The sequence below is a fragment of the Capsicum annuum genome, chromosome 10 (genome assembly GCF_002878395.1).
Source record: "Capsicum annuum cultivar UCD-10X-F1 chromosome 10, UCD10Xv1.1, whole genome shotgun sequence".
Lineage (NCBI taxonomy): Eukaryota > Viridiplantae > Streptophyta > Magnoliopsida > Solanales > Solanaceae > Capsicum > Capsicum annuum.
Genome location: NC_061120.1, coordinates 140778416 through 140801270, shown reverse-complemented (window position 1 = coordinate 140801270; position 22855 = coordinate 140778416).

The window sequence follows — 22855 nt, the reverse complement described above, 5'->3', positions numbered from 1 at the left end:
TAATGTTGCATCACTCCATAAAAAAATTTCTAATCAAAACAACAACTATTATTGAGAGTTAGAATCTCCACTTAAATAATATAAAAATTTAAATATAAAAATCTTTAATATATTATATATATCATCGTAATAAAGATCAAAATAAAAATTTGAATCATCATTATCACAAAATATGATATTCTCTTGCGTATATGTTTTTTTTTTTTATCAAATTCCGTATAAGGATCGATCCTACACCTCAACATCTTAATTTCATCACAAAAATACACACCTGTCATCACTCTCATTTGCAACCTTACTCTCATCCTTAATCTCATGACTACTATTCACCTTCACTTGTTCTAGATTTTTAACTAGCGCAACTTCATAAATAAAGTTATCGAAATCTTTCAAGAGAGTCTTGTTTATTCATTAAAATAATTTTTTTTCTATACTTCTTTTTATGCACAAAAAAGGCTAATATAAAAAGATATGACCATTTCCAGGATTTTTCAAGCCAAATCGCATTATGGAGTTGTATTTTTTTGTTCTTGAATACAAGAACTGTAAATAATAGTAAGATTACCACAAGAAGCTAGTTTATTACATATAATTCTTAAAACTAGCCTAGTAATAATAAAGAAAATATCTTGATATGCATGTAATAGTGGCAGTGTAGAATCTGGGGGAGAAGGCATAATGAATTTGTGACTAAATTTTTAGCATCGAAGAGTACACAAGAAATTTTTCACAACCAAAAAAGTTAAAATTAAACAAACAGCGCATAGCTTACTCTCCTTCTTTTTCCAGCTATGTATCATATCAAAAACATAAAACAACAATTACTCTATCAAAGAAATCCTTACAAAATGTTCCCACTTCAAAATGTTCTGGTATCATTTCTATGGTGCATGACTCCACCAAAAAATATCTAATCAAATAACAATTAGTATTGAGAGTTAGAATCTCCACTTAATTAATATAAAAATTAAAACATCAAAATATCAATAAATTAAATACATAGTATAAAAATATCACAATATAATATCGTCGTAATAAAAATCACAATAAAAATTCATCATTATTACAAAATTTGATATTCTCTTGCTCATAGGTAGGTTTTTATCAAATCTCTATAAGGATCGATCCGACTCCACTACAGTTCGAATTTATTAAAAAAATACATATCCCGCTATCTAGATACACTCACTCTTATCCACAACTTCTCTCCCAACTCGACTACTATCCACTTTACTTGTTCTAGATCTCTCACTAGCCCAGCTTCATAAACAAAGTTATCATAAACTCTCAACAGAGTCTCATTTTTTCTTTTTTGGATAATAATTTATATTATATATCATATATATATATATATATATATATACACACACACAAAAAAAAAAAAACACACACTTCTTTTTGTGTACGAAAAAGGTTAATATTAAAAGAAAACATAGTCATTTCAAGAATATTTTAAGATAAATCACATTTTAAAGTTTTCTTTTTTGTTCCTGTATATTAATTATTTTTGATGTTGTATTCTTAAAAAATACGTAACTTTTAATTTTACATATTAATATGGTTATTAATAAGAGTAACGATTAATTTTAGTTATTAAGATATTTATCATTTTTTTGGTGTTGTTGTTAAAACTTTATTTATTAACATGAAGTTTGAGTTATTTAGTTTAAAGTTTTAAAATAGTTTTGGTAAACATTAGATAGTAACGTTTTAGATAAATTTTTAAACATATTTCACAATCTTCACTATTATTTCAAGTAACGTTGAAAACATGAATTAAGCAACAACACCACAACCAAATCTTAAAATCAAAAGAGGACCGCATGTTCACATATGGGGGAGAAAACATAATAAACTTATAACTGAATTTGGGGCTAGTAATTTAGTTACAAGTTTATTATGTTTTCTCCCCCATATATGAACATGTGTTCTGCTTTTGATTTTAAGATTTGGTTATGTTGTTGTTGCTTAATTCATGTTTTCAACATCATATAAAATAATAAAGAAGATTGTGAAATACGTGTAAAAAAATTGTCTAAGAAATTACTAGCTAATGCTTACTTAAAATATCTTAGAACTTTGAACTAAACAACTCAAAATTCATGTTAATAAATAAAATTTTAACAATAACATCCAAGTCGATGTATTACAAAGAAATGACAAATATCCTAATAACTAAAATTAATCTTTACTTTTATTAATAATTATATTAATATGTGAAATTAAATGTTATGTATTTTTTAAGAGTACAACATAAAAAAAAATTAATATGCAAGAACAAAAAACACGAATCTAAAATGTGATTTACCTTAAAAATACTCGAAATGACCATACTTTTTTTTTCTATTAACCTTTTTTATACACAAAAGAAGTATATATGTATATATATATATAGAGAGAGAGAGAGAAAGAATATCCTAAAAAAGATAAACAGAACTCTCGATTACGATAACTTGATTTATGAAGCTGGGCTAGTGAGATATCTAGAATAATTGAAGGTGGATAGACGTCATGATGAGAGAGTTGGGAGTGAGGTTGCGGATGAGAATGGTGACATCCTGATAGCAGAGTCTATATTTGTAAATGAATTCGAGCTGTTGTGGAGAAGGATCGTTCCTTATACGAGATTTCATTAAAAATACAACACATACCCGAGAGAATATCAAATTTTCTGATATGATAATTCAAATTTTTATTGTGATCTTTATTACGACGATATTATATTGTGGTATCCTTATATTATATATACTTAATATATTGAGCATTTTATGTTTTTATTTTTATATATTTAAGTGGAGATTTTAACTCTCAATACTAATTGTTGTTTTGATAAAGAATTTTTTTGATGGAGTCATGCATTATAGAAGTGATCTCAACATTTTGGAGTGAGAACATTTTTGAAGGATTTCTTTGTTTTATGCTTTTGATATGATACATAGTCCCATTAAAGGAGAGTTATGCGATGTATGTTTAGTTTTAATTTTTTGGAGTTGTGGAGAATTTTTTTTGTACTCTTCAATGCTAGTAGTTTAGTTACAAATTCTTTATGTCTTCTCCCTGAATTTTGTACTGCCACTATTGCATGGATATCAAGACATTTTCTTTATTATTACTAGGTTAGTTTTAAGAATTATATATAATAAATTATCTTGTTGGGGTAACCTTACAATTATCTCCAGTTCTTGTATTCAAGAACAAAAAAGACAACTCTATAATTCGATTTAGCTTGAAAAATACTCAAAATGTTTAGATTTTCTTTTTATATTAACCTTTTTCATTCTCAAAACGAAGTATAGAAAAAAAAATTTTATCGTAAAAATAATAAACAAGGCTCTTTTGAGAGATTACGATAACTTGATTTATGAAGTTGCGCTAGTGAGCTATGTAGAACAAGTGAAGGTAGATAGTAGTCATGACGACAAAGTTGGGAGTGGGGTTGTGGATGAGAGTGATGACATCTAGATAGTGAGGTGTATATTTTTGACATGAATTCGAGTTGTTGTGGAGTCGAATCTATCCTTATATGGGATTTGATAAAAAATAACATATACGAAAGAGAATATCATATTTTGTGATAATGACGACTCAAATTTATAACGGCGATATTGTATTGTGGTATGCTTATGTTATATATTTTTAATATATAGATGATTTTTACGTTTAAATTTTTATATCATTTAAGTAGATATTTTAACTCTCAATACTAATTGTCGTTTTGATTAGAAATTTTTTGATGAAGTCATGCAACATAAAAGGGATCCCAAAACATTTTGGAGTGAAAATATTTTGGAAGAGTTTCTCTGATGAAGTAATTGTTGTTTTTTTGCTTTTGATATGATGCATAGTTGGAAAAAAGAGAGGAAGTTATGATATGTATGTTTATTTTAACTTTTTGGGGTTATGGGGAATTACTTTATACTCTTCGGTGCTAGTAACTTAGTTACAAGTTTATTATGTCTTCTCCCCCATATATGAACATGTGGTCGGTTTTTGATTTTAAGATTTGGTTATGCTGTTGTTGCTCATTTTATGTTTTCAACATCACTTGAAATAATAATGAAGATTATGAAATACGTTCACAAAAATTTATCTAAGAAATTACTATTTAATTTTTACCAAAAATATTTTAAAACTTTGAACTAAAAATTCAAAACTTATGTTATTAAATAAAGTTTTAACAACAACATCCAAGTCGATGTATTACAAAGAAATGACAAATATCATAATAATTAGAATCAATATTTATTTTAATTAATAGTCATATTAATATCTACAGTACTTTTAAAAATACTGCACCAAAAATAACTAACATGCAAGAACAAAAAAGACAATTCTAAAATGTGATTTGGCTTAAAAATTCCTAAAATGACCATTTTTTATTTTTTTATTGAACTTTTTTGCATACAAAAAGAGGTATATAAAAAATTTGTTATCCCAAAAAGGATAAACAAGATTCTTTGAAAGATTATGATAGCTTGGTTTAAGAGTTGAGTAGTGAGAGATCAAGAGCAAGTAAAGATAGATAGTAGTCATGATGACAGAGATAGGTGTAACGCCCCGAGACCATCTCCTGAACGTCACACGACGCTTAGAACCACAAGTGATCCTAAGCTAACCCATGATACTAGCATAACCCATGAGAAACAAAATAAAATACATAAAATGAGAAATAATAAGCGGAAGAGATGTCATTAGCTGAACTTGTTCAATACAAAATTGTCTTAAAATATTGACATCACTGGATTATACAAAAGAAAGCTGAAACTAAATAAATCAATCCTGATTGACTATCTATGAAGTCTCTACTAATACTGACTATAGGTAGCCGAGACATGACCCCCAACTACCTCTAATAAATACAACTGAATAAAACACATGATACTGGAACTGTAGTTGACTCAAGTCCTCGAATCAAAAGAACTCATCACCTATTGGATGGAAGCTACAAACTATCTGATTATAAAGCATGGGCTACATTTAGTACCTACATCATGAAGGGATGTAGCCACAGACATATATGTTGTCAGTACTTTGGAATGTGTTGAGTATGCAGGGGTGAATGCAATAAGTAAAATAATAACTAAGTATGCATGTAAACTTTCAAATGAAGCATGATAAGTAGAAATAAATAACCTTGAACTTGAAGTAAACAAAAGACTACAAGATCATAAACACAAATAATGAAGCATAAGAATAAACTTTATGAGCCATAACACTTAGTTTTTAAAAGCTTTACTTTTATTCTTTCTTATAGGAGATTCTTCTAACCGACATAAACCATGTGAGCTATCATAGAGTCCATCATCTTACCTACGTTGGGGAGATATGTCCTATCCTTGCCATCAGAATAGAAACTTAACTTAAGTGATCATTAAATTTCATCCATATTGGAAAAAATCTTAACCTACGGTGGCTTGTAGTTTCTAGGAATTTGGGATACGCATATCCACATTCCCTTATCGGTGCTAAATAATACTCCTAGAATACTTATATGCTCATACTTTAAGAAATTCACCTTAAAATAGCATAAGAGTTTATAAACTAAAACCCAGTTATGCTTCTCTTTACTTTAAATCATAATCAAGATGAACAAATTATGGATTTCATGTCTTATCTTTAGATCAAAAATCAAGCTTTCTTGAATTATGCTATATTTCATATGAATGATACTTCAAGATCTTAAACTTCCTTGTAAATTTTATATTATGCTTAAATTTTAAAATTCATGCATTATTTCATAGAGGCTTTATATCAAAATACCATCCTCAAAACTTAAATCAGAATATTTCACCAATTCATCAACTTTCAAGTCATGATAACAAAAATCAAGTCATAACAACAATCTTGTAAATGAAAACATGAATAAAAGTAAATTCTTGTGTAAATTAAACTTCAAATTGAATGATAATATCATAATTTAAGAATATGAGAATTTGGGTATGAACCCTAATTGATTCAAGCTTTTGGGCACAAGAATAAAATATTTTCCTTGCTCAAAATCTCATATACCTTTGTTTCTTAATTTCTTGAAGGAAAACTTGAATTTGGATCCTTGAAAATTAAACTTTAGGAAGAAACCCTAATTTTTCTTTTATTTGAAAGTGGAGAGGATTATGAGCATTTAAAATTGATTAGTACTGGCTAATAACACTTATTGAATGATTTAAGTCATAGGAGAGAATTTTGGGGTGAGGAAAAGATGAAAATACCCCTTAAGAAACCAATAAAGATGCAGTAATTTCCTCAATTTTGACTAGGTTGACAAGCCGACAACTTGGTGATGTCCCATCACCCAGTCATTAATTCTAGTGGATTTTGCTCTTTTCTGGTTAAGGTTGATGACTTGTCACCTAGTTGACGGCTCGTCAAATTAGTCGTCACCTAGTTGATGGCTTATCAATTTAGTCATCACCTAGTTGACAACTCGTCAACTTAGTCATCACTTTTTTATAGTCAGACATTCTTAAGTAAAATGAGCATAACTTTCTACTCCAATATCGGATTAAGGTGAAACTAGTTGCATTGGAAATTATACTCCAAAATATTTCATTTGGTATATAGTAGGCCACGTAACTCATTATATAATAGAAGTAATGATCATTATAATTTGACTCAAGTTGAAATGTTCACTAAAACTTAATCGATAGAAAAGTTCACAACTCGTCTTTGAGTTAGGAGATTTTTGTAACCTCAATTCATATTAAAAGGTATTCCCACACTATAGAATTGATCATCACACATATATTAACAAAAAATTTTTGGGTTCAAGTCTATACGCGTAGAAATGATAGTTCAAATTCTTGCCCAAAAATATAGGGTATTACACTGGGAATGAGGTTGCGGATAAGAGTGAGGGCATCTTAATAGTGAGGTATGATTTGAAATGAATTTGAGTTGTTATGGTGTCAGACCGATCCTTATACAGGATTTGATAAAAAATAATATATACGTGAGAGAACATCTTTTGTGATAATGATGATTCAAATTTTTATTGTGATCTTTATTAGGACGGTATTGTGTTAAGATATGCTTATATGTAATAAAAGTTGTCCTTTTCACTTGGGAGTCTATGAACATGGCACGTAAGTATGTTATAGTTTCTAGAAACAGATCGAGTCTCTAATCAGAAAAAAAAGTGATCAAATACACCACAGCTAGTTCAAATGTGAAATATAACCCTTTGCCAAATCATAAGAATAAGAATTCAATATGATTACTCTAGGAGAAGAGTATGGCTTGGAGGAAGATGTTGTGCCTACTTAGAACACAAAAGAAGTTGTCATTACATTTCCAGCATAACATTTTATTACTGTTCAGTTGACAGAGTCTTTGAATATTCCAACCTACCTATAAAGAGTCAAAGTAACCACTATAGCTACTAAAAAGCCTTTCTATAATGCTAAAGCATTCCCATGGGATTACCAAGTACAAGCCAAATAAAATATGATTGATGTCTTTATAGATTAGGGAAAACAATAAAATCCAAAGAAGAATGTTACTATTATTGTAGACATAAAATTTTATAAGAAGATACAACCAAAGGATTATTCAGTCAAAGAGCTACTAAAGAAACCACCAACCAACATATCCATTATGTCCTTACTTATGAGTGTCGAATCCCATGTTAATGCTTTGATAGAAATGCTAAGAGAAGTTAGCACACAAAAAGAAACCAGAAGCAAAAATTTGTCTACAAAAATTACGCGTATGGTGGAAGCAAATAAGATCTCTTTCTATGATGATGAGCTACCATCAGAAGGATCCAGTCACAAAAGCACTTCATATCATAGTCAAATATTATAATAAAATACTGACTAGGGTTTTGATCGATGGTGATTTTAGTTGTAATAACTATCCATTCTCCACTCTAAAAAATTGGTTGTGAATATAGGAGGGATAATGAAAAGTCGAGTAAAGATCAGAGTCTGATAGATCATAAAAAATAGTCACTGGAGAAATCTACCTAACATTACAAATGGGGCCAATTGAATTTCTTGTCTTATTTCAAATGATGGATGAATAGTCCAATTACAACCTATTGTTGGGAAGGCTATAGGCCCACATGGCATGAGCAGTTCCCTCAAATTTCCATCAGTGTGTGAAGTTTGAATGGGTTCAAACAAAATTTACATTCATGAGGATTTCAGTCATTCCATCTATTCTGTTAATTCTATTCCAGTTACTAAGGAGTTAAATGTAGCCACTTTCTATACTCTAGAGATCATGCAAGTTGCATGGATCGAAAAGCAAATATAGCTAGTTGAAATAAAAATGTCAAGTATAGCAAAGATAGTTGCATATGAGATGTTAAAATATGTTTATTAGCCTAAGACAGGACTAGGACTAGGACTAGGACCAAAACCCTATGATATAATTGAGCCAATTTAGCTGAAACATTAAAGAGGTACCACCGGGCTTTGATATAAGCCCGCTTTTGGAGAAATCTATAATGAATAATCAAGAATGATAGTATTTGTGCTAGTCTAAGTCCCAATAATATTTTAGAACTATAAATTTGTAGGGAGTATATTACTACAGGGTAATGCCATTTGGACTCAAAAATGTTGGCACAACTTAATGGGGGCCATGACTACCTTTTTCATGATATGATACACAAGGAGATTAAGGTGTACATGGATGATGTCGTTATCAAGTCTAAAAAGAGTTTGAATCACCTGGATGATTTATAAAAGTTCTTTAAAAGGTTACAAAGGTACAATCTAAAGTTGAATCTATCCAAATATGCCTTTGGAGTTTTTGTGAGAAATTAATGAGATTTATATTAGTAGGAGAGGTATAGAGTTGGATCCAGCCAAGATAAAGGCGATATAAGGATTACCATCCCCCCAAAACCAAAAAATACATAATGAGTTTTATGGTTAGGCTCAATTACATTAGTCAATTCATAACTCAGTCCACGATAATTAGTGAATCCATATTCAAGCTACTGAAAAAGGATGTTGCCATTGGATGTACTAAAGAATACCAAAAGGCTTTTGATAAAATCAAGGAGTACTTGTCCAATCCATCTATATTTTTTCCACTAGAGCCCAAAAAGTCATTGCTATTGTACCTATCTATTATGGATGGTACATTAGAATATGTGCTAGGGCAGCATAATGAGACAAAAAAGAAGGAGCAATCCATTTACTACTTGAGGAAGAGGTTCACACCATATGAAGTAAGATACGCATTATTGGAGCAAACCTGTTATGCTTTGACTTGGGTTTGAGAAAAGTTGAGGCACTACCTATCTGCATATACCACATACTTGATTTCAAGAATGGATCCACTCAAGTGCATCTTTAAGAAACTAATGTCTACTGGAAAATTAGCAAAATGGCATATTTTTATGAGCGAGTGTGATATTTTGTACATAACACAAAATGCGATTAAAGTACAAGATTTGGTTGATCACCTCACAAAAAGTTCAATAGATCTAGATTATAAACCGCTCAAGACTTACTTTCCTTCTGAAGAAGTGTTATTTGCTAGAGAGGATATCTCAAAATCAAAGGATGGATGGAGAATGTTCTTTTGTGAAGCCTCAAACTTTAAAGGAGTTAGAATCGAAGTAGTCATGGTTTTGGAAACAAACCAACATTATTCAATATTAGCAAAGATTAGGTTTTCTTGCATGGACAACATGGCAGAATATGAGTCTTGCATTCTCGGACTTAAGATGGCGGTAGACATTAACATTAAGGAGATTTTGGTAATAGGAAATTTAGATTTATTGGTTCACCGGGTACAAGAATAAAAGTCCACTAAGAATGTCAAGATCCTTTCTTATGTCTAATGTGCTAAGAAGATGAGCAAAAGATTCACGAAGATTAAGTTCAAATATGTCCCTCAAATTCAAATGAGTTTGATATGCCCTGGCAATACTATCTTCAATAATCCGACATCTATATAAGAATTACATTGATCCTACCAACATGGAGATACATTATCAATATACATACTGTTTCCATGTAGATGAAAAAACAGATAGATTACTATGGTATAATGACATCAAAAGGTTACTCAACTTAGAGGAATATCAAGAAAGCACTACTAGCAAGAAAAAAAAGACTTTAAAAAATATAAGCAATCACTTATTTCTCAATGGAGATTAACCCAGCATGTCCATTATTCCAACATTATTTAATATGAATATTAAAAAGCCATAAAGTATCTTGCTTGTGCCCTAGCCTGCATTCTTGACTCCAAGGAATAAGTTAAATTCTCAAGAGGATAAGATGACTTATGCTTCTAATTATATTTTCTTGAAGTTGTGCGGTTGACTGGGATGAGGTCCCTCAGAGATTTGATCCTGACTCTCTTGTTGAGGCCCATCATGTTCAAAGTCTTACAGTTGAGGACCTGGTTCTTCTTTTCCTCCTTCTTTACCATTCATTTTATGTTGAGCATTTTGGACTTGAGATTTTTCTTCACCAAGACTATCTCTTTAAATAGGAATAAGTTCCTCTATATCTGTGTCATCAGTACTGGTAGGGTTCTTCATGTTTTCTGACTCATCAAAAATAACATGAACACTTTCCTTAACACATAATGTTCTTTTGTTATAAACATTGTATAGTTTACTGGTTGATGAAAATCCTACAAATATTGCCTTGTCACTTTTGGAATCAAGTTTGCCTAACCTATCCTTGCCATTATATAATACAAAACACTTTCAACCCCCCAAAAGCTATAAATTTCTCCAAAAGTGGAGTGTAATATGGATATAATCCTTTTTATTAGATCTTGCATGTAATGCATCAAAATAGATTGCTGGAATGGATAGTTTGTATAGTTATGAAGTCATGGGAAACATAGTCCTAGTGACTCTTATACTTTGATTACAAATCAAAGCAAATCAATAACCGTTACTAGTGATAAAATCCCCCTTTTTATTTTTTTTGTTAATTGCTTAGACAAAACTTGATAGCATTATAAACCTATTCCTTATTGAATCGACCCCAACCTAGTTGATTTTTATATTTGATCAACAACCACTTTATATTTTTTTTAAAGGTATAATTTAGGTGACATTAGTGAGCATACGTTACTGAAGGTATATCCTATGAAGGGAGTGGTGCCGTTTGGTAAGAGAAGCAAGCTTATCCCTAAGTATATCGATCTGTTCAAAATTTTTAAGGATTTGAGTTTGGTGTCTTAAAGACTTATGTTGACTCTATGCTAGTCTAGAATCCATCTATTTTTTCATATTTTATGATTAAGAAATATCATAGATATGGAGAAAACATAATTCATTGGGACTCAATATTACTTGATAAGAATCTTTTCTTCAAAGAGAAATCGGTAGCAATACTTGTTTGGGATGTTTGGAAGTTGAGGAGCAAATATATTAGATCCATGAAAGTCCAATAGAAGTATCATCTTATTTAGGAGGCTACTTAGGAGATTAAGTCAGATATGTGAAAAAATTGTCCTTACTTGTCTAAGATTTCAGGTACTCATTCTATTAGTTTCTTCTCCTTTTTCTTGATTTATTATTTGGTAATGAAAAATGGGTAAATTGATATCTGTTTTAATGATTCTTTTCAATATTATGGTATATCTTAACATGCTAAAATTTGGATTAAGATTCTTTCTAAATAAAGTGTTAAAATTTTTTGGCTAGGCTAGTCTTGGATAAATTCCTAGTGTGATGTGGTTTAGGTAAATCTGGCAATGGATAAACTATTGATATTATGAATTAAGACAATAATGTGTTATCTAAGAGGTTGAGAAATTCATAAAAAATTTAATATTTGGATTCGTAGAACTTTGAATATAACGTTTGACCTAAAGAGGTTGGTTTCAAATGTCAAAATCTGGGATTGTATTGTGAAATTGGTAAAAAACGGGACTGTCCGAAGTTTGTAACCCACTTATGTTGATATATAAGGAGGCATTCTGCTATCATAGACCCACTATAGCGGGAGTCAACAATGGCTAGTCCCGTTATAGCAACAAACCCTACCATAGAGAGGTCACTATAGCGAGAATCGAGCCACTATAGTAGGTTATTTAAATAGCATTTTTTAGACTTAAAATATTATTTTCATTCTAAACTTATTCAATACTAGGAAGGCGATTTAGGGAGAATTCCATCAATTTCCACCTAAATTTTTTTATTGAGGTAAGTTAATCAACCTATTTAACTTGTTTTCATTAAGTAATTCCTAGAATCTCTAGGTTTTGATCATGATGGAAGAATTACCTTAACCTAGGTTGATTTTTTGGTGTAAGGTAATGAAAATAAGGTGTAAGGCCCAGGTTTTGGTCAAGGGTGAATGGATTTTGATTACATGGTCAGAATTCATTCTTGTAATTGTGAATTAGCTTGAATTAAATTATAATGAAGGTAGAAAACCCCTAGAATAAAAGAATGATTCATGAATTTGACCTTGGAGTTATGGGATTGGATTATAATATTTCAAATATATTAGAGAATTTTTTTTATTAGTGATTGTTATGTTATATTAAACCACAATCAAGTTGAAGCTTCAATAAAAAATAAGGTTCAAGTTCGTTAAAATATTGCATGGCATGAACTGAGGCAGGTGATGGTTGGCTTGGAGTTATTAACGCAATTTAATTTATGTGCATGTTAACTACCTATTTGTCTATTAAAAGTTTAAATTGTTGGATTTATATATACAAGTTAATTTTGATCACCTGTAATGAGATTATGTAAAAAGGATTTGTTTATATGATTTTGTGATTGCACATGTTATTATGTGATATTGTGAGATGAACCATTAATGATTGATCGTCATGAAAGTTGATAGATTTCAAAGAGTATAAAGATGGGGACGTTGGAATAAGGGTCGTATAAAACTTGATTTATAATAAGAGGGCGGACACTAGTTGTTAGGATTATCTTATTATAAGGATTATGCTTATCTTCTGTAAATCATGGCTAGTGGACATTTATTAGACCCCTATCATTTGTGTATATGGAATTAGAGAGTTCAACGGTTCCTTGAGTGTACCTCATCAGATTATATTATTGTAGTTGTTTTTAGATCCTTGTGTAGTTCGGGTTATTGATATAGTAGTTGCACTAAATTAATGTTGTTGAAATTCAATAAAGAGGTATTTTTTATGAGTTGAGTTGTATGTCTTATAAGTCCTTGTGGTTGACCTGAGTTGAATATTTGTAGTTGTAATATGCTTTCTTTGTTTACTTGATTACTTGTTTAAGTGAATCTGTGAAGGAAAGACTAATTGATGGGATAATTGTCATTGTTACATAGTTTCTTCTTGTTTACAAATTATTAGTTGAGTGTCCAAATTGTTAAGCTAAGTTGGCTATGACCCTGCCGGTACATAGTAGGGTTGAGTTTTCTTTAGTCTCCTTTATGACCCTACCAATATTGTCTAGGCCTCTCATAAGTGACGAGGGCACATTTATTGACTAGGCCTTTCAGGAAGGCCCTTCCATAATTACAATTAACAACCCTTTTACGATTTTCCTGACAATGGCCCCCGATTGTTTTTTAAGATTTAGGACATTACTACCACAACTACTATCGACCCAAGACAAAAAAAGAAAAGAATGGACTAAATATTAACGCTAGTTCCTCCAACAAACTGTGTTTGCATTACTAAAAAATTGAATGGAAAAGAATGCACTAAAGATCAACCCTAATAAGTACTAATATATCTTTAGCATGTATTGTATAGACTGCAGATAAGAAGTCTACCTACCTAGCTCAATCAATCATCTAAAATTCACCCTTTTCTTGGTTCATTTAAGAATATTACTTATATAAAAAAATCCTCGAGGTCCATTAGTATGCAGTTCAAAGCTCGGTGAATAACAACCCCATCTCTCTACCCTAATCCACTTACCTAATAGACTTTTTTATATTGTAGGATCTGAACCAATAACTTGCAGATAGCCCACACATCAAGCATCTTTATACAAGACCAAAGCCCTGGTTTTATTAAGAACACATCTGGGATGTATTATACAATAATGGACAAGTACCAATTTCAGTGCTTTTAGTGTTACAGAGAGAAAATTCCAGTCAACCACTCTTTTCAAGTAAAGGGTCAATAGTGAAAATTCAACAAAATTTCAAACACAAACCAACAACTGCACCAAATTTAACAAAGAAGCATTTCACAACTGTCTTATTGTTAAAGTTCCTAGTCTATGGAAAACCAGCAACAAGAATAGGAATAAAGGAGATAATAAAGTACTTTGCACATGATCTCAAGTCTTGGAGAGTAGTTTATTGCCAAACCCAAGTTTCTTGTAAGGCCACAAGACAATGTACAATATAAATACAAGTTTGATGCACATGAATACATCATAATAGAAAGTTGCAATCTTAACCAATGTAATGTTCATTCTTTTAAAAATATTTTGAAACTAAGTAGGAAAAGAACCACCTCCAATTCTAGCATGATAGTGGAATCCAAAAAAGTCCTAATATACACCAGCATGACAATGAACTTGAAGACATATAATGAGAACTTAAATTAAAAAGGCCATATGTATCGACAACTTATAAAATCTCTTTTTTTCAGTGTCAAATGGAAACCTTGAATTTCACAAGTTTGAACAATGATAGAATGCCTAAGGAATTTTAATATCAATGAAGCTCGTAGTACTTGGAAGGAAATTCAGAAATTAATAAGTAGCTTGGAAACTGCTGGAGGAAAATTAGTAAGATCGGGAAGTACCAGATAGGCATCTCGTTATTAACTTTTCAATAAGGTGATCTAAAGAGTGATTCAAAATAGTACTCAATTTTTGTTCAACAAAGTGGGAAATTTGTCAATAGCTAGCATTTGCCTGAACAGCAAGGTCTACAACCTTGATACCATTCTTGAGAAATAGAAGATTATAGCTTGTCTTAAAGATTATAAAAGAATATTAAATTGTGTTTTGATGGTGATTACGAATACATCCAGGGATCAGGCCTGTCACATGCCTACTTTTTGAGGATAGTTGAGGGATAGCTTTACATTAGTGTACTCTGCATAATTTTATCCTAAGCATTATTATTATGCAGGTATGTTGTATAAATTGCGGGACTCCTGGTCCAATCAAATTCCTACTCAAATTCTATCTCAACATATATAATCAAAGGCAGTCAACTTGATGACCTAGTTTTTGCAAAAAAATGTTCTTCAAAAATTCACAAAATCCGCTTTTGTTCAAGAAATAGAAAGTTGCTCTATCAGGGACCTGATTGCTTTTAGTTTTCTATTTTCTTGAGTTTTAAATCTTGTTATAGAATAGTAGTTTACTCTAATGATTGTGAGCAACAATTTCTCTTAATTATGCTGAGTGTTTTCTTAGGTAGAGTTACCTAGCAGGTAATCGACTAGAGCTGGTTTAGTAATAAATATGAGGGAGAGTTGTCTCATCTAATTGTAATAGAGTTATTTCATGTGTAAGGATTTAGAATTAAGTAATTTTTGAGTCATAATCAGAGGTTTCCTCATTGTAGTAAAGCTCAAGAAATACTATAAGGACAGTTCATGATTTTCCTTCCTTGGGCAAGGTAGTTCCACATAAAATCTTGTATGTTAATTTGTTCCTATGAATTTAGATTTTGTTTTTGTATTGCTGTATTTTGACCTTTCCTTAAGGACCTGGTCCCTTGCTAGTGGTGAATTCGTATAGTTCATCAATTGGTATCAGAATGATACACTCTAAACAGTTAACACCTAGAGTAGATCCGTAGCTATGGAAGCACCATCGAACTTAGAGGAAGAACAGGCAACCAGCAGAGCACCTTATTTTAATGGACAGTATTATGGTTGGTGGAAGACAAGGATGCATGATTTTATAATGGATGAAGATAGTGAATTATCGAACATAATTTATGACAGTCCACATGTTCTTATGAAAAAGGTTAAGAAAGGTGAAATCACTAGGTTGGTTCCCAAAACTCAAAGGGAATACACTGAAGAAGATTGCATAAAGATTTAAAAAATTTCAAGGCTAAGAAACATCTTGTATGTGGAATGTGTCCTGATGAGTACAATCGCATCTCAATATATGAGAATGCACAGAAAATTTTGGATTGTCAATAAAATGCTCATAAAGGAACTAGTCAGGTCAAAGACTCCAAAGTAGATACGCTTACCACCCAATATGAAGCTTTCACTATGAAGGAAAGTAAAACTATTCAAGAGCTAGATACCAGGTTCACTTCTATCACAGATGAACTACACTATCTTGGTGAATTATTCTACCTAGCAAACAAGTGAGGAAAATATTAGGTGTATTAACGAAGTCCTGGAGAGTAAAGTCAATGTTATATCTAAAGCTAAAGATCTCAAGCTCTTACCATAGATGAGTTAACTGAAAATCTAAAGACCTACGAGCTGAAGAAGCAACTGAATTGAGAGAAGAAAGAGCCTAAGAAGGATAAATCCTTAGATTTAAAAGCATCAAAATCTTATTCAAGTGAGGATGTCGAAGATTGTTCCTACTTAGCTAAAAAATTCATCAGGACTATGAAGAGAAGTGGTAAATTTCAAAAGAAAGGAACAGCAGTAGACCTGTAGGTGGACATGATTTATATCACAAATATATTAAACAAGTTCACTATATCAAGGACTATCCCTTGCATAATATGTACTATCAAAAGTATCTGAAGTTGAAAGGAGACAAAGGGAAAAAGAAGGACTAGGTCCCTAACAAGACAAAAAAGAAAGTTGTTGTTGACTATGTAGTTAAGCATGCCTTATATACATTGGGAGACTCATCCAGTGAATTTGAGAAACCTAAAATTCCTTATTCACCTATCCCAACTGAAGAAACCTCTTTTTTCATTAGACCTCCTGTACTATTCGCTATGATAGAACCCACTATAAACTCAACTTTAGAAATTTTGGAAAACCTCCAAAGGTATTTAATGACGAAGAAACTTCTAGTAGAAGGGTTTGTGTGACCCATTGAGTCAGAATCCCATATGGCTGCTTTTGAGACACCAGTTCATGATACCCCCTTTGAAACTCTCAAATAATCTAGTTCTCCAACCCTTTCAGAGTTAAACCAAATTTTTGAACAGCTATTCGTAGAAGGTCTCCCAGTTGAAAAATCCAACCCCTCGAGTAGTGCCTTGGTAAGACTAGGTAGCTGAGAGCCTAACCCTATTGGCTAGGGATCAAAGGAGTAGCCAAAGCACATTCACAGAACCCTTTCTTTTTTAGTCCTCTTTCCACATATGATAGAACTCCTATAGCTACTTAGAAAGTTGGTAAACTTATCCAGCCTCCTATGAAAGATAAGGTAGAGAAGGATAGTAGTGAGCCCTTGAATGGAAAAGGCATGGGCAAAGGGGTACTAAAAGTAAGGAGAAATCTGAGAGTGTAGAAAAAATAGTTAACTCCTACACCACTAGAAGTATGGAAAAGAAATTTCTAGGAGATGTTATGATGGCTAGCAAAATAAAAACAACAAAAAGAAAAAGGTTGAAAAAGACAATAGTTATGGAAGATGATAATATAGATGTTGTGAATGTCATTGAGGAGAAAGAGGACATTGATATTGATATTGTTGGTGCAACAGCCAAAAAGAGAAACAAAGAACAAGAAGGCAAGCAAATCATGTGTTCTAGGGCAAAGCCAAAAACTTCTACTCCTAAAAAACATATTATAGTGAAACAAAAAATACCTGAGGGATCTGGTCACGCTCAACCAAGTCTAACAGAAGAAGAATTAAGTAGTGGATCTAAGAGAATAAAGGTACTACAAAAAGAGAAGGTCTTGTCTAAAGAAGAAAAAATGAGATATTAAAATCTCAGAAAGTGTTATTAAGAAGAGTTCTTGAATCAAAGATTTTTTATTAGTCTGGAATATAGTTGGTTGAATCTGTTTGGCATCAGGAGTGGATGCACTTATTTAAGGGCCCAATTCTGTTTGTGTATAAAAGTCAGGGATTTCTTTCTACCTTTAAATTTGCAGATGATACGTTGAGTCTAATAGCAATGGTCCAAGGGATAAATATGGTTTTGAATGATGAAACACTTGGGAAAATTCTAAACATCCCTATTATTGGGATCAAGGCAGTAAGAACCAGTAACCCTCTGTGGAGTTCATACAGATAACTTAAAAGTAGGAGGGACATCTACTATAAAGTTGGGAAGAAATTTTTGAAAGGTTAATTTCAATTGCTTTCTGAGTTTTTCAACAAGGTTCTACTATCCAGGTTCGAGAAGGGATCTATGAGGGAGATGTACTTAGTACTGTGAAATAGATGTTCACAGCGAATACCTTAATTAAGAATGAGTGTACTGAGGGAAAGGTTGGGATCAAGTCCCAAGATTCAGAGTTGATAGATGTGAAGGAGAAACTGAATGAGGAAGTGGAAGAGCTAAGGTTGCCACTGGCAACCAAAGATGCAGAGATATCATATCTTAAATTAAAGATGCAACAGTTATCGGTAGAGGGAACTGTTGCTTCTGAGGATTTGAAGGCTGAAAATATAGCACTGGAAGTCCAGGTCACTACTTTATCTAGTGATGTAAGACCCCCCAAAGTTCAATCGTAGTCTAAGTTCTTTAAAGCGTGTCAAGTGAAGCCTTACACTTAGAATTTTTGACTAAGTGTTGGGACTTAGTTTATTTTTGAGCCACCAAACTTTGAGGAATTGTTTAATGACCTTCCTGACCTCCAATGGTTGATATTTTTGCTCATTCATAAGCCGAGAGGTCAATAGGTGTTTCCGGACAAGTTTTGGATTTTTTGAAACGTGTTTAGACCTTGTTTGGTGTTCCAAAAAAGTGGACCAACACGATCTTGGTGCATCGCATCGCCCATTGTGTTGGTCAATTTTTTGCAGGAAAAGTATTGAGGCTTAATGCGATGGTGGTGCGATGCATCGAGTATCACATCGATGCCCCGACGCGCCACATTGTCTGCAACGTTGATGCCTAGCTTTTCGACTTTAAAATTCCGCATCCTGGGGGTAAATTAATGATTTTGCCCACCTCTTTTTAGCTTTAACACGGGATTAATATTCTCAAATACCAAAATAAGGTTATTTGCCCTCAAAATCACCAAGAACACTCTCTAGGGTTTTAACCTAAAGATCAAAATATCTCAAGATTCAACCGTAAATTTTTGAAATTGATACAAGAAATGGAATCTCCATTATGAGAGCTACAAGAAACACCCATTAGAAGTTTGAATAACATCCCAAGAGCTACAGTTCATCCAAAGCTTTCAATCCATGGTATGTGGGGTTTTAACAAGAACAATCCTTCCGTTCTAATGCCCAAAACTAGATTTTTATTACATAAGCTATTTGATTTTATATGGTTTCCTATGAAATTGAAGTTGAATTTATACCTTATGTTGTTGTTTATGAGATTATGATATTTTCAATGCTTTAGAAGTTGAATTAAAAGAGAATGTTGATTTTATTGAGCAATAAGCTGAAATTTCTAGATCTCCAAATGATAAATGCATGTTTATGATATAAAGCATGAGTTTTGAGATGTTATATATTGATATTGACATATGGGTCATTAAACCCTATTTTAGAATGTGATTTTGAGAAGTTTTGTGCTATATGCACCATATGAGTTGATTATTTTGAAGCAATTTAGAAAGATTTGACCTTTTCAACATAAGAGAGTTGAAATCCACTTCCCAACATGATATTACGAATTTAATAATTGATTTCCTTGTGAATCATGAAATTTCTTTAAAGTAGATTTTCTTGAGATTTTGAGCATAAAATTAGGAGTAGTATTTATCACTGAGTTAGGTAGGTTACTATGGTTTCATACCCCAGAACTACGTGCCATAGTAGGTTGAGATACTTATTCCCACTATATAAGGATGACTGAGATAGTGATCACTGAGATATATTATTCTATTTTGATGGCACGGGCAGAACAACCCTAACCTTATGGGGGCTAGTTGTGGGAGATCATGTATGTTTACATGGTGTACATGTCGGTTAGAAAAACCTCCCAAAAGATGTTCCCCACTCTTAAAATAGTTTTAGTTATTTAAAGTCTTGAGATAAAGTATTTTCCACATAGAATAAGCTTTAAGATTTCTAAAGCCTAAGACAGAGTACTTTTCTGATTTTAGAAACTAAGGGTAGAAGCTCACAACTTATTCAGACATTATTTTACTTAAGATTTTAGTCACAGAGTTACAGTTTTAGCTTTTAGAAATAAAGGTGAGCCTTTTCCACTTAGCCTATATGATTTGAGAATGAGAAAAGAATACAGATCTTAGAACTAAGTGTAATGACTCACGAGATTTATACTAGATGCTTTACTATTCATGATTTATGAGTTTTAGATTTTAGATTACTCAAGCTATGTGAGTCATTTACATTTAGCATGCATAATTTTATAAATGATGATATTGAGATATTATTATACTTATTGCATGCACCCCCATATACTCAGTACATCCTCAAAGTGCTGATCCACATATATGTCTATGTGCTACATTGTCTCATAATATAGGTATAAGTTGTAGTATGTGCAGTCAGAATCAGATAGTTGCAGATTTCAGCCAGCAAATGATGAGTCTTTCTGTTTCGGGGACTTCAGTTAGATTTACTATTGTTTTTTACTTTCTTATTCTTATATATTGATTAGTGATAGTTGGGGTCGTATCCTAGCTATCTATAATTAGTATTAGTAATGGCTTCATAGACAGTCAGTAGAGTTAATGCATTCAGTTTCAGTTTTATTTGTAAAAGTAGAGTTGTAATCATATGAATTCAGTTTTTTATTTATCAGATTCAGAAAAGAGTTATCTTCCGCTAATTTTGTATAAATTTATGTATTTTATTTAGTTGATTATGAGTTATGCCAGTAGAAGGGTTATCTTGGGGTCACTTGTGACCCTAAGAACTGTGTGACATCTCGAGACCCATTTTTGGGGCGTTACAAACTTAGTACCATAGTTTAAGTATCCTAAGGTGTGTGTGAAGCCGTGTCTAGTAGAGTCTTACGGAACAGTACAGAGACGTCTCTACTTTTCTTTGAGAGGCTACAAGGCATTTAGGAAATATTTCCATTCTTTCAAGTCTTAGATTGTGCTATAGAAAGGGTCTCTAAGAAACTTATACAGATTCTTATCTTATTCTATTCGGGCTATCTCTGCCTTATTATCAGGCTATCAAAAATAGCCAATCTTAAATCTTTATTGCTAGGGCTTCCTCAAGCATTCTTCACAGATAGTTATAGGATATAAGAGGGCTAGAAAGTATCCCATCAGTGTTTTTGAGTTCTGAAGATTGAAGTGCTTTATCATGTTTGTAGAAATCGTGCATTAAGCCCAAGTCAGGTGTGCTTTCAAATTCCTCCTCGAAATCCATTATGATAATCTATTCTTCTCTATCTATGTACTTTTCTTGAGGTAACATGATCGTTAAGTCCTAATTTCCTCCCCAGATAATGCTCTTAGATTTACTAGCAGAAATTTTAAAAGTCACACAAAAGGGGCTTGAGAGGAGGTCTCTAGTGTGCTATGAGGCCCTCAAGTTAAAAGTTATGTCCTCATTCTTATGAGTCATTCAGTTAAAAATAGAGTAAGATATGTATCCAGATTCCTCATTAACCTTTCAATACGGATAGTACTCCTTAGAGGGGATACTATGCGTATAGACTGCTGAATAGATTTTGTATTCATGAGATATTGAAACCTAGAGTGTTATGATTCATAAGTAGATTAAATCTTCTTATAGTTAGAAGTGTTGGTTTAGAAGTATAGTGACGAGAAGGGTGGCAAGAGCAATTTATTGAATATGTATATAGCTGAATTATTGCATATGGTTGAGTTAGTAATAAAGTAATATGTCCTTATGTATTAGTTTAGTGGAAGGCAGAGAAAGAGTTATTAGTAAGGAGAATTGTTGTTTGCTTGATATATGAAAAGAGTTATTGATGATATTTGTTGTGTTAGAAAAGTATAGGTTATTGATTAAAGTACTTGTTGGTTGAGTATTGTTAATTTAGGCTTCCCTTAAGGTTGCAAAAAGGAGTTTAGTTGAAACTTATAGAACTATCAAAGAAGTTTAGATGTATAGATGGGTGAATAGTAGTGATGGGTAGAAGGAGGGTGTGATATTGGATTATAAATAGGATAGGACATACGATTATGATCTATTACTGTTATTTTAGGCTTTAGTAGACTAGTGTTTCTTGATGTCTTATTTTATAGCTTTCGAGTGAGAATGGTGCATGAGGTAGGGTTGTAAATCATGTTTAGTATTTGACGTTAACTTTGAATAGCGGATGATCATAAAGGTGAAAATAATGATTGTTGGTTGTTGATGCTAGTTATATGGAGGTGATCTAGTTAGCTTAAATAGTGTATGCAAGAGTGTAAGTGCATGTATTAGAAATTAACTATGATGTAGAGGTGTGCCCAAGGTGTTATGAGGCTGTATTATTCTCAAAGTTTACTAATTTTTGTGTGTGGTTATTAGTACCATTAAGTTTCTAAGTGGAAGAAGGCTAGTGATATAGTATATGGTGTTCTTAGTATCTAAGTTAACTGAGTATGCTGATAATGTTTAGCCTTTTGATATAATCTTGATTTTCATGGCTTAGAAATATAAGTATAGAAGTGTGATCTTGGTAGGCTATGATTACGTATTTAAAGATGTAGGTATGTTTGCAAATAAGGGTGTAAGTCTTTGATGATGATTATTGAAGATAGAAAGTTAAGGATGGTATATGAAAGGGTTATTCAAGAATGAAGTCAGTAAGTTTGAAATATAGTTTATTTTTGTGAGTTAGCATTTATGTGTAGACATCAGAATGATAAAATTATGGCTTAGTCTCGAGGATATGGAGTAGACTATAAGCTTAGAATATTAGCTCTGACCTAAGGGGGAGATGGTAGAGTGAAGAAC